Genomic DNA, 13,705 nt, shown 5'->3' on the forward strand with positions numbered 1-13,705 from the left:
CCTAGTGGAGATTTACTCATGGTGAGAAGAATGTTGGGAAGCCAAATAAAGGAGGAGGATACAAGTCAAAGAGAAAACCTTTTTCATACAAGATGCTTTGTGCAAGGAAAGATTTGTTCTTTAATAATTGATGGAGGAAGTTGTACAAATGTTGCAAGCACGCGTCTGGTTTCTAAACTAAAATTGGAAACAAAACCTCACCCTAAGCCTTACAAACTCCAATGGCTTAATGAAAGTGTAGAAATGCTTGTTAATAAACAAGTTGAGATTTGTTTTAAAATTGGAAAATATGAGGATGTAGTGTTATGTGATGTAGTCCCAATGGAAGCTAGTCATTTGTTATTAGGAAGGCCTTGGCAATTTGATAGAAAAGCCAATCATGATGGATACTCCAATAAGTACTCTTTTATGTATCATGATCAAAAGATCAATCTTGTACCGTTAAATCCTAGTGAGGTGAGAGAAGATCAAAGAAAAATGAGAGAAAAATATGATCAAGAAAGAAAAGAAAAAGAAAAAGAAAAAGAAAAAGAAAAAGAAAAAGAAAAGAATGAAAAGAAAAAGAGTGATAAAAGAGAAACGAAACAAAGTTTAATTGCAAAAAAAAGAGATGTGAAAGAAGCAATTGTGTCACACCAGCCTTTGTACTTGCTCTTTTGCAAGAAGGTGCCTTTGCTAACCACTATTTCTAATGAAAAAAAATTGCCAAATTGTGTTGAGTCTCTTTTGCAGGAATTTAAAGAATTGTTTCCGAAAGAGGTGCCAAGTGGTTTACCACCTATAAGAGGAATTGAACATCATATTGATCTCAATCCAGGAGCATCTTTGCCTAATAGGCCAGCATATAGAAGCAATCCACAACAAACGCAAGAGATACAAAGGCAAGTTGCTGAATTGATAAGTAAAGGATGGGTAAGAGAAAGTTTAAGTCCTTGTGCTGTCCCTATTATTCTAGTCCCTAAAAAGGATGGTAGTTGGAGGATGTGCACTGATTGTAGGGCCATTAACAATATTACCATTAAATATAGGCATCCTATTCCTAAACTAGATGATATGCTTGATGAATTGTGTGGTGCATGCTTATTTTCTAAAATTGATTTGAAAAGTGGATATCACCAAATTAGAATAAGGGAAGGGGATGAATGGAAAACTGCTTTTAAAACAAAATTTGGTTTGTATGAGTGGATGGTTATGCCTTTTGGATTAACTAATGCACCTAGTACTTTCATGAGACTAATGAACCATGTGTTAAGGGAGTTCTTGGGTAAGTTTGTTGTTGTGTATTTTGATGATATTTTGATTTATAGCAAGAACTTAGATGATCATTGCATTCATTTAAGGGCTGTTTTGCAAGTGCTAAGATATGAAAATTTGTATGCCAACCTAGAAAAATGTGTCTTTTACACCGATCATGTGATTTTCTTAGGTTTCATTGTGAGCTCTAAAGGAGTCCACGTTGATGAGGAAAAGGTGAAAGCCATTCGAGAGTGGCCTCCTCCCAAAAATGTAAGTGAGGTAAGAAGCTTTCATGGTTTGGCTAGTTTTTATAGGAGGTTTGTGAAGGACTTTAGTACCTTGGCAGCACCCCTCAATGAAATTGTTAAAAAGGATGTTGGTTTTCAATGGGGTGAAAAACAAGAGCAAGCCTTTGCTGCCCTAAAGGAAAAGCTCACCCAAGCACCAATTCTTGCATTGCCTAATTTTTCTAAATCTTTTGAAATTGAATGTGATGCATCTAATGTAGGAATTGGAGCTGTTTTGCTGCAGGAAGGTCATCCACTTGCTTATTTTAGTGAAAAGCTAAAAGGGGATGCCCTTAATTATTCTACATATGATAAGGAATTGTATTCCTTGGTGAGAGCTCTACAAACTTGGCAACATTACTTGCTGCCCAAAGAGTTTGTCATTCATAGTGATCACGAATCCTTGAAACATTTGAAGGGACAAGGTAAGTTGAATAAGAGGCATGCCAAGTGGGTTGAGTTTCTTGAACAATTTCCTTATGTAATCAAGCATAAGAAAGGTAAATCTAATGTTGTGGCAGATGCACTCTCAAGAAGACATGTCTTGCTTTCTACTCTTGAAACAAAAGTTTTTGGTCTTGAGCATATTAAAGATTTGTATAAAAGTGACCTTGAATTTTCTTCAAAATTTTTAGCTTGTGAGCACACTGCCTTCAATGGGTATTTTAGGCACAATGGCTATTTATTTAAAGAAAAAAAACTATGTGTGCCTAAAGGTTCCATTAGAGAACTACTTGTAAAAGAGGCGCATGAGGGAGGACTAATGGGTCATTTTGGGGTTTCTAAAACTCTAGAATTCTTAAAAGAACATTTTTATTGGCCTCACATGAAAATTGATGTCCAAAAGCTTTGTGAAAGATGCATTGTGTGTAAAAAGGCTAAATCAAAAGTTATGCCTCATGGTTTGTATACTCCTTTGCCTGTACCTGAATTTCCTTGGATTGACATTTCCATGGACTTTGTTTTGGGACTGCCTAGAACAAAGAATGGCAAAGATTCTATTTTTGTAGTTGTGGACAGGTTTTCAAAAATGACACATTTTATTCCATGTAAAAAGGTGGATGATGCGTGTCATGTTGCTGATTTGTTCTTTAAGGAAGTGGTGCGCCTACATGGCTTACCAAGGAGCATTGTCTCTGATCGTGACTCCAAGTTCTTAAGCCATTTTTGGAGGACTTTGTGGGGAAAGGTGGGTACAAAGTTATTATTTTCCACTACTTGTCATCCCCAAACAGATGGACAAACTGAAGTAGTAAATAGAACTCTTTCTACTCTTCTTAGGGTTGTTCTTAAAAAGAATTTAAAAATGTGGGAGGAATGGTTACCTCATGTAGAGTTTGCTTACAATAGGGCTGTCCATAGCACTACACAACATTCACCTTTCGAGATTATGTATGGTTTTAATCCTTTAACACCTCTTGATTTGTTACCATTGCCTAACACATCTATTTTGAAGCATAAAGATGGGAAAGCTAAGGCTGAATTTGTGAGAAAATTGCATGAACAAGTAAAATTGCAAATTGAAAAGAAAAATAAAAGTTATGCAAAAAGTGCAAACAAAGGGCGAAAGAAAGTTATTTTTGAACCCGGGGATTGGGTTTGGATACATATGAGAAAAGAGAGATTCCCATCACAAAGGAAGTCCAAACTTCAACCTAGGGGAGATGGACCATTTCAAGTACTTTCAAGGATCAATGACAATGCCTACAAAATAGAACTTCCAGGTGAGTATGGGGTAAGTACTACTTTTAATGTGGCTGATTTATCTCCTTTTGATGTAGGTGATGATGGTCTAAATTCAAGGTCGAATTCTTTTCAAGAAGGAGGGAATGATGAGGACGTAATCCAAGACATAAATGATACAATGCAAGGCTTAGGAGGTCCTATGACAAGGTCACATGCAAGAAGAGTCAATGATGCTTTAGTTCACTTCATGATCAAGTCAATAGAATGCATGGGCCAGATTGAAGAAAAAAAGCCCAAGTTTATTCTTATCATCCAAGCATGTGATAAAAGGCCCAATAATGCATAAATAAATAAAAATAAAGGAAATACCAATAACCACACTATAATGGACGAAAATTACAAGAGAAGTGGTAAATAAAGAATTTCCATTATTTTGCCCTTTCAAGAACCCCGCTATCTCTTCTTTATTTTGCACTTTCTTTGTAATAACTCAATCCACTATCATGATAATTAGTGGTTGAAACCCTTTTGTTTTCTTAGGAGTTATTTTTTATCTTATATAAAGGAGGCATGTATCTTCTTTTTAAATCAATGAATTTTGGCAAGTTTACACATTGTGTAAGTGAGAGTATTTGCTCTTAGGTTCTGGATTGGACCAAAATTGATCTTATCAAGAAATCCTTTTCTTGTGGTGATCCTCATCCATAGGCTTATCATTCTCTCTTGGATTAGAAAGAGTGTGGCGCCCCTTCTACTTAATTCCATTTCTTATTTCTCCTTTATTTCATATCAGTCTCGTTTATTTTATATGCATGTATCAAATTATGTCGTTCTTTCAATTATAAGGCAAATTACCTCCTCTGAGTCACAAAAGAATTAATATTCCAAAAGTTAACAAAGTTGTTTCAGGAATTTTGAAGGAAATGCATAAGTCTCAAAGGTTAGTGCATATCAAGTGGTAATCAGAGCATATTCCAAAAAAAAAAGGGGGCCAAAATGTGGTAAATTGCCTATATTCTTGTTCTTCATTATTATCCATTTATCATTATAAAAAAATCGAAAAAAAAAGAGTTATAAGAAGAAAAAAAAATTAAAAAAAAAAGGATCTCATTGTTAAAGATTGTGATTCAAAAAAAAAAAAAAAATTCTATTTTTTTTTCTTGCCACACTCTTAAAATTCTCCTGGTTTCCTTTGTTTTAGAGTCCTTTTTTTTGTTTGCTGTTTTTTGTGTGTTGATTATCATCTGAAATTGATTTCTTTGTGTTGATCATGATAGCTAACTGAGCATGAAATTGATTTCTTTGTGTTGATCATGATAGCTAACTGAGCATGAAAAGCTTCCCAATTTCCCTTCTTTGCTTCTTCTTTAGCCATCCTCACCAGGAACTTCAAAGGTAACCCCACCACTGTAAGAACAAAAATTGTTCTACAACAGATTCCTTGATTTTGATGATAACAAAGGATGAAACCAAAAATGGCACCCTAACAAAAAGTTTCTAAGTGTGCAGGGTTCTAAAAAAAGAAGGAAGAAATCTGATGACGTCATCAGATACAGAACCAGATCAGATACAAATTATCAAATGATCAGAAGCATCTGAAGTTGAAACACGTTCAAGAAAGTCTAACTCTGAGCAAAACAACAAAGTATCAGAAGCATCTAAACAAGAAGTACGCTCTAGAAGTTCTGATTCTGAACAACAGTATGTCAAACTTCAGAAGCTCTTCGCGCTATCTGAAGAAATCATCAGAACTCAAAAGATCAACATCAGAAGCTAGGTAGCAGATTCCAAGATCTCCAGAAACATGAATACTCTGATCATGGAATTGCTAATTATGAAAGAGTAACGTTAAAGTCAAGTAAAGTTTTGCAAATGGGTTTCCTAATACAGAAAGAGACGTTAATCTCCAATTTCAATAAAGAAGGTACTATATGTGGTAAGTAGTCATTTCAAGGAGAGAAAGTTATCCTGGCAGAAGCTATTTATGTTATGGCGTAAATTCATTTTATTACTCATCAGTTTCAACTACTACCTCACTGATCTATATAAAGGACTGCAAATCAACATTCAGCATATAACATATACAAGGAAAAATATACTGAAACATCAACACTCAAGAAAACACTCTTGCTCTCTAAATCTTCACGAAGCTGTTGCTTATAACGCGAATCACTTTGTTCTTACTATTGTAATATTTGCTTTCTTAGAAGCACTTTAGATTACATAAATCTTTTATCTATTGTTTGTTTATTTCCTCAAGTGACTCTGTGTAGTCTGTATACTTGAGAGGACTAAGAGATCTTTCTCTTAGACGTTGTTTGTAAATCAATCTTTCAAGATTAGTGGATTAAGTCCTTGTTGAAGGCGAAATCACCTTGGCCGGGTGGACTGGAGTAGCTTTGTGTTATAAGCGAACCAGTATAAAATCCTTGTGTGATTTTCATTTTGAAAAAGCGCTTATTTTCCAAACAATTCAAACCCCCCCCCCCTTTCTTGTTTTTCTCACCTTCAATTGGTATCAGAGCTCCGGCTCTGTTATTGATTTTCTAATCAAACACTTAACAGTGTAGAGAGATCCAGAAAGAGAAAAACTATGGCCCACACAAATGAAAAGGATAGTTACAATGCTAAGCCTCCTGTCTTTGATGGAGAGAAATTCGATTACTGGAAAGATAGAATTGAAAGTTTCTTTCTAGGCTATGATGCTGAACTCTGGGACATTGTCACAGATGGATACAAACCTCCTGTCACAGAGGATGGAGCTGAAGTTCCCAGAAGTAAGATGTCAGATGATCAGAAACGAGTTTTCAAAAATCATCACAAGGCCAGAACCATACTCCTAAATGCTATATCTTACAACGAGTATGAAAAGATCACCAACAGAGAAACAGCCAAAGACATACTTGACTCTCTAAGGATGACTCATGAAGGAAACTCTCAAGTCAAAGAGACAAAGGCTCTGGCGCTTATCCAGAAATATGAAGCCTTCAAAATGGAGGATGATGAAGCCATAGAGGCAATGTTCTCTAGATTCCAAACTCTGATTGCAGGTCTCAAAGTTCTAGACAAAGGATACACAACTGCAGACCATGTCAAAAAGATAGTCAGAAGTCTGCCAAAGAAATGGAGACCTATGGTTACTGCTCTGAAGTTGTCAAAGGATCTGAACAATATTAGCCTTGAAGAACTTGTCAGTTCTCTCAGAAGCCATGAGATAGAACTAGAGGAAGATGAGCCTCAGAAAAGGAACAAGTCTGTAGCATTAAAGTCCAGACCTGAAAGACGCAAACTTGACAGAACCAAAGCTCTCCAGGCAGAAACTGAAGATGCTGACAACTCTGAACCAGAAGACTCTGATGATGAAGAAGAATTGTCCCTACTAACCAGAAGAGTTAAGCAACTCTGGAAAAAGAGGAACAACAACTTCAGAAGACCAAGACCCAGAGGGGATCGATCAGAATCAACTTCAAAAGGTAAATCTAACAAAGATATTACCTGTTATGAATGTAAAGAAACAGGTCATTACAGGAATGAATGCCCCAAGCTAAAGAAAGACAACTCTAGAAAAGAAAGCTTCAAGAAAAATACCTTCAGGACAAAGAAAGGACTGATGGCTACCTGGGATGATAGTGAATCTGGATCATCAGAATCTGACTCTGATGAACAGGCCAACGTGGCACTTATGGCTACCACATCCAGGAGTAGCTCAGATGAAGAATCTGAAGAGGTATTTTCTGAACTTTCTCGATCTGATCTAGAATCTTGTTTGTCACAAACTCTTAGCTCATATCAGAAATTAAAACAAAAGTTTAAAAACATTAAAGGCTGTCTTAAAGCAAAATTTGAAGAATATAGTGAACTTGAGATGACAATTCTAGCACGAGAAGATACAATCAGATCTTTAACACTAGAAAGAGATGGAGCAAAAAGAAAAAGCTTAGAATTAGAAGAAGCGTTGTCTCAAGCACCACAAACTTCAAATAAAATTATTTTTGAATACGAAGAAGCCTTTCAAGAATTTCTGAAAAATGGAATAGGTAGGAGTATTATGGCATCCATGATTTATGGAGTCAGTCAGAACAATAAAAAGGGAATTGGGTATGATCCTAAGGAAGATAAAACTTCTACCAGTGACCAACTTAAATCTCCCTTTTCATATCATTACACACACACACAAGAACAAAAATTTAAAAATGCTAGAAAAACCAAAGTTATAAGAAACTCTGGGAAAACTAATCTGAAAGGACCCAAGAGATTCTGGGTACCAAAAGATAAGATTGTGTATGTTGCAGATATCCTATGCAGCAAAGTTCAGACACCAGTCATGGTACCTGGACTCTGGATGCTCGCGACACATGACGGGAAGAAAGTCTATGTTCCAAAGTCTGGAACTTAAAGACGCTGGATTTGTAGGCTTCGGAGGAGATCAGAAAGGAAGGATCAGAGGCTCCGGAACTATTGGTAATGGTACTCTTCCCTCTATATCTGATGTTCTTTATGTAGAAGGATTAATGCATAACTCGTTATCCATAAGTCAATTAAGTGATAACGGTTATGATGTAATCTTTAATCAAAAAACATGTAAAGCCATTAATCAGAACAATGACTCTGTCCTTTTCACAGGCAAGAGGAAAAACAACATTTATAAAATTAATCTTTCTGATTTAAAAGAACAAAATGTTAAATGTCTGATGTCTGTTCTCAAAGAACAATGGATATGGCATAGACGCTTGGGCCACATTAGCATGAGGAAACTTTCTCAGCTAAATAAACTCGAGTTAGTCAGAGGCCTACCTAAACTGAAGTTTTCTTCAGATGCTCTGTGTGAAGCATGTCAGAAAGGAAAATTTTCAAAAACATCCTTTAAAAAGAAAAATGTTGTTTCTACCTCTAAGCCTCTGGAACTTCTCCACATTGACTTATTTGGTCCTGTGAAAACAGCATCAGTCAATGGAAAGAAGTATGGACTAGTCATTGTTGATGATTACAGTCGCTGGACATGGGTGAAATTCCTAAAGCACAAGAGTGAGTCTCACTTTGTATTCACTAGTTTCTGCTCCAAAGTGCAAAAAGAATTTGATGCTAAAATTGTTAGAGTCAGAAGTGATCATGGTGGAGAATTTGAAAACAAAGATTTTGAAGAATTATTTGACTCTAATGGAATATCCCATGATTTCTCCTGCCCTAGAACTCCACAACAAAATGGAGTTGTAGAGAGGAAGAATAGGACACTCCAAGAGATGGCCAGAACCATGATCAATGAAACTAATGTGGCAAAGCATTTTTGGGCAGAAGCTGTAAATACAGCGTGTTACATTCAGAATAGAATCTCTATAAGACCTATTCTGGAAAAGACTCCCTATGAACCGTGTAAAGGAAGAAAACCAAACATTTCATATTTTCATCCTTTTGGATGTTCTTGCTTTATCTTAAACACTAAAGAACATCTGAACAAGTTTGATTCCAAAGCACAGAAAGGTATTATGTTAGGATACTCAGAACGCTCTGAAGGCTACAGAGTATACAACACAGAAACCAAAATTGTGGAAGAATCAATTCATGTCAGATTTGATGATAAGCTTGACCCTGAAAAGTCAAAGCTAGTTGAAGATTTTGCAGATTTAGAAATCACCCTTGCAGGTTCTGATAAAGCTCCAGAAGTAACTGTCACTCAGAACTCTGAAGAAATTAAAACCCCAGAAATCCCAAAGAAAGTCAAAAGTCGTATCAACGTATCTGAAGATTTGATTCTGGGAAACAAGGACGAACCTGTCAGAACCAGATCTACCTTCAGAACCTCTGAAGATACTCCTCTGGGACTAGTGTCTCTGATTGAGCCTATGTCCTGTGATGAAGCACTTCAAGATAACGAATGGGTTTCAGCCATGCAAGAAGAATTAGATCAATTCACAAAGAATGATGTCTGGGATCTTGTTCCAAAACCCAGAGGCACTCACGTTATTGGAACCAGATGGGTATTCAGAAACAAGCTGAATGAGAAAGGAGAAGTCGTCAGAAACAAAGCTCGACTGGTAGCTCAAGGGTATAGTCAACAAGAAGGTATTGATTATAATGAAACTTTTGCTCCAGTCGCAAGGTTAGAATCTATTCGTCTTCCTGTATCTTTCGCTATTAACCATTCTATTAAATTATATCAAATGGATGTCAAGAGTGCATTCCTTAATGGTTATATATCAGAAGAAGTTTATGTCAACCAACCTCCAGGTTTTGAAAATCCAAACTTTCCAGAACATGTTTTTAAACTTAAAAAATCTTTATATGGACTTAAACAAGCTCCCAGAGCTTGGTATGAACGTTTAAGCAATTTTCTTCTGGAACACAATTTTATCAGAGGGAAAGTTGACTCCACACTTTTCTGTAAGAACCTTAACAATGATCTCATGATATGCCAGATATACGTTGATGACATTATTTTTGGTTCAGTTAACGCCTCTGTTTGTCAAGAATTCTCTAAGTTAATGCAGGCAGAATTTGAAATGAGCTTAATGCAAGAACTAAAGTTCTTTCTGGGAATTCAAATTAACCAAACTTCAGAAGTTACATATGTTCATCAAAGCAAATACATTAAAGATATTCTGAAGAAATTTGATATGGCTGAATGTAACTCTGCAAAAACTCCAATGCATCCAACATGCATTCTTGAAAAAGAAGAAGTAAGCGCAAAGGTTTGTCAGAAGCTCTATCGAGGTATGATAGGCTCTCTTCTCTATCTGACTGCTACTCGTCCTGATATTCTCTTTAGTGTCTGTCTCTGTGCCAGATTCCAATCAGATCCTAGAGAATCTCATTTAACAGCAGTTAAGAGAATTCTTAAGTATCTGAAAGGAACTCCTAACCTGGGCCTGATGTATAAGAAAACATCAGAGTATAGACTTTCTGGTTACTGTGATGCAGATTATGCAGCAGATAGACTAGAACGAAAAAGCACATCTGGAAATTGCCAGCTTCTGGGAAACAATCTAATTTCCTGGGCTAGCAAAAGACAGTCAACTATCGCTCTATCAACTGCAGAAGCAGAATATATCTCAGCATCACTGTGCACAACTCAGATGCTCTGGATGAAGCATCAGTTAGAAGATCTGCAAATTTTTGAGAGTAACATCCCTATCTTCTGTGATAATACTGCTGCCATTTGTCTAAGTAAGAATCCCATTCTACATTCCAGAGCTAAACACATTGAAATAAAACATCATTTTATCAGAGACTATGTTCAGAAAGGGATAGTAACATTGAAGTTCATTGATACAGATCATCAATGGGCAGATATCTTTACTAAGCCTCTAGCTGAAGATAGATTTCTTTTTATCTTAGAAAATCTAAACATTCAAAATTGTCCAGAATGAAGTGTGGCTCTGAAAATGTAAAATGAGACTCTGACATAAACAAATGTGTTTCTGCCTCTGACTCTGATACTTCTACCAAGTTAAGAAGATATCTGAGTTAGAAATCTCCAGGAACCAATCCTTTGGTATTCCTGAAGATCAGATACATCAACACGTGGAGCACTTAGCGTCCAACCCTAGAACTTCTAGACAGCTGTCCAGAAGAAAATCAAAGGGAAACGTTTGAGATCTCCTCGAGCAGTGTGCATACTGTTGGGATTAGACATTCATTAATTAGCCTTAATCATTTCTCCCCCAAGCGTGCTTACTTGAGCTTTGTGCTAACGCAATATTGTGTGTCGTTTTGCATGTGTTTTAACTTAGGGTATTTAAACACTTTTCTCACTTTTCACACACTTATCACTCTCACTCACTCTTAAACCCTCTCTAAAACCCTAAACCTCTCTGAAGCATTTCTGCAAACTCTTCATCTTCTTCTTCAACCATGGACGCTCAACAATAACAAGTTTTCAACTTTTCTCAACAAATGGAATCAAGCTCAACTGCTCAAACTTCAAGCATTCCAACTCCAACTGTTACAGGAGTCTCCATCACCCCAGTTTACAAAGAACCCCATGTTCTTGACCGTGCACCCCACATTAACCTAGCAACTCCCTTTGAGGGCTTGGATGTGTTATGTGAAACACTGGTGGATTTCGACAACATGAGGAGAAATGGCGTTGATCTTACTGAAGAACTTCGTCAACAAGGTTGGGGAAACTACTTCCAAAGGCTCTATGGCCCTGTTTACCTACTTCTCATCAAGGAGTTCTGGAGATTTGCAGATGCTGATGATCATTTCATCGTCTCTTATGTTTTGGGGGTAAAGATAGTAATTACTGAAGAGTCAATTGCTTCTTTGTTGAACATGGAGAAAGATGGAGGAAAAAGGATTTACAACATCAACCCTAGATCAAGGCGCGTTGCTGAAGTAATCAATCCAACCATCTTCAAACCCAACACTGAAGGAAATCCTTCAAAGAACAAAGAGCTGCATCAGAACCTCAGAGTGTGGCTCAAGATCATTCTGGGAACTATTCACCACCGCCCAGCATCTAACTCCTCTGATTACATCAATGCAGATCAGAAGTGCATTCTGTATTGCATTCACAAGGGTGTGAAGATCTGCCTTCCTGCACTACTCTTCAGATACCTAAGAGACTCTGTCAGGGAGACCAGAAACAACATGAAGCCCAGATCCTACATCCCTCTGGGAAGATTGTTATCTGATGTTTTCATCGAGAATGGGCTGGTAGATCATCTGGAGAAGGCCAAGCTGATGCAAGATCTGGCAATAGATACTGGGAAGCCTCTGAACGCCAGAAATCTCAAGAGTATGGGAATAATAAAGAAGATTCAAGTCAGACCCACGCTGGACACATCCTGGGATTCCTTGAAAGATCAGAGGAAGCTGCCTCATGGTCTTGCTAGGTTCTACAAGAATGAACCCAGAGATGCGGTTGCTATCTATCTTCAGCGTCTACTGGATGAAGGTGTTGACATCTCTGACTTTAGCCTCGACGATTGTCTAGATTCAGAAGAAGACTTCGTCAGGTACAAGAGAGGTCTCTCTGAGAAGAAGATAGCATCACAGGCAAAGAAGGCAAGACTTGGAGAATCTTCTGGAAGCAGATCTCCAGCTCCTCTGCAAATTTCTACTGGTACGTCTGTTCCTCCTATTTCCTCTGAACCTCTGATGGTTTCCTCTACTCCTTCCTCTAATCCTCTTCCAACACCACCCATTTATACAACCTCTGAAATCCCACCTTCTATAACCAGAACTTCACAACCTTCACCAAATGTTAATCTTTCTCACACTACCACTTCCTCATCATCATCTTCAGCCCCAGAATCACCACCATATCTTGATCTCTCCTCTGACCAAGAATACTCTGACCCTGACTCCCCAACCTTAGCCCAAATTCAGGCTCAAAACCTTGCTTCACAACAACAAACACAAACACATTCTGAAGCAACTTCACCTCCACCAGAACAAACAACCAACATTACTTCTGAAGACCAACCCTCTGAAACTCAACCCTCTGACCTCCACACCTCTGATATCACCCCTCCAAACACCTCTGCTGAACCTGAACCTGAAGCTGAAACTGAACCTTTAGACTTAAACCCTCTTTACGCTTCACCCCAAAGATCTGAACCTCAACCTGAAGCAGAATCTGAACCTCTCACATTAAATCTCAGCCCTCCAATTTCTTCACCTCAAACCTCTGAACCTAACCTTTCTATACCTACCCTTGAGGAAGCCATCATGCTGGTCGCAGGGGCTTCAGTACAAAAGGTCAAGTCTTTGACCACTAACTCTGAAGTCAGTGATGATCCTGACTCTGTAAGGACACACTGGAACAGAGTCATTGGCTGGATGACCTCTGAGGCTTTTAGACTGAAGAACATCTTTGAACAAGTCAGAAATGGCTACATCAGAGATGCTGAGGCAAGACTCCAGGAAAGACTTGCAAGAGAAGCTGAAGCCAGAAGGCTGGAAGAAGAGAGATTAGCAAGAGAAGCTGAAGAAGAGGCTAGAAGGCTGGAGGAAGAAAGAGCAAGAGAAACTGAAATTCTAAGGATAAAGGAAGCTGAAGCACAAGCTGCTGCTGAAGCTGAAGCACAAGCTGCTGCTGAAGCTGAAGCGGTGGCTGCTGCTGAAGCACAGCAGGCTCTGACTCAGGGGGAGTCTTCTTCTTCTGTTATCCCTATGGTTCTCCAGACGCTGAAAGAACTTAAGCAAGATCAGAATGAACTCCGTGCCAGAATGGATAAGCAAGACACTGTCAACGACAACATTCAAAACATGCTGGCTATGTTGCTTCAGAGAATGCCTCCTCCTCCGAACCCCTAGGCACTTAGGATATTTCTTTTGCTTGCCTGTTGTTTTGTTTGCTTTCTCTGATTCTGATGTTTTCCTGTTGCCTTTGTGCTTTTATCTGAATACAATGTTTTTCTCTTAAATTCCTTATTGTTGCTATGTCTTTTTGATTCTGACAAAAAGGGGGAGAAGTCATTAATTGCTCTGATGAAAATAATGTCTAAATACCTTAAGCACTCTGCAACATATTTTTCTTAAAAATTAATTTA

Source organism: Lathyrus oleraceus, chromosome 5, assembly GCF_024323335.1.
Source record: "Lathyrus oleraceus cultivar Zhongwan6 chromosome 5, CAAS_Psat_ZW6_1.0, whole genome shotgun sequence".
Taxonomy (NCBI): Eukaryota; Viridiplantae; Streptophyta; class Magnoliopsida; order Fabales; family Fabaceae; genus Lathyrus; species Lathyrus oleraceus.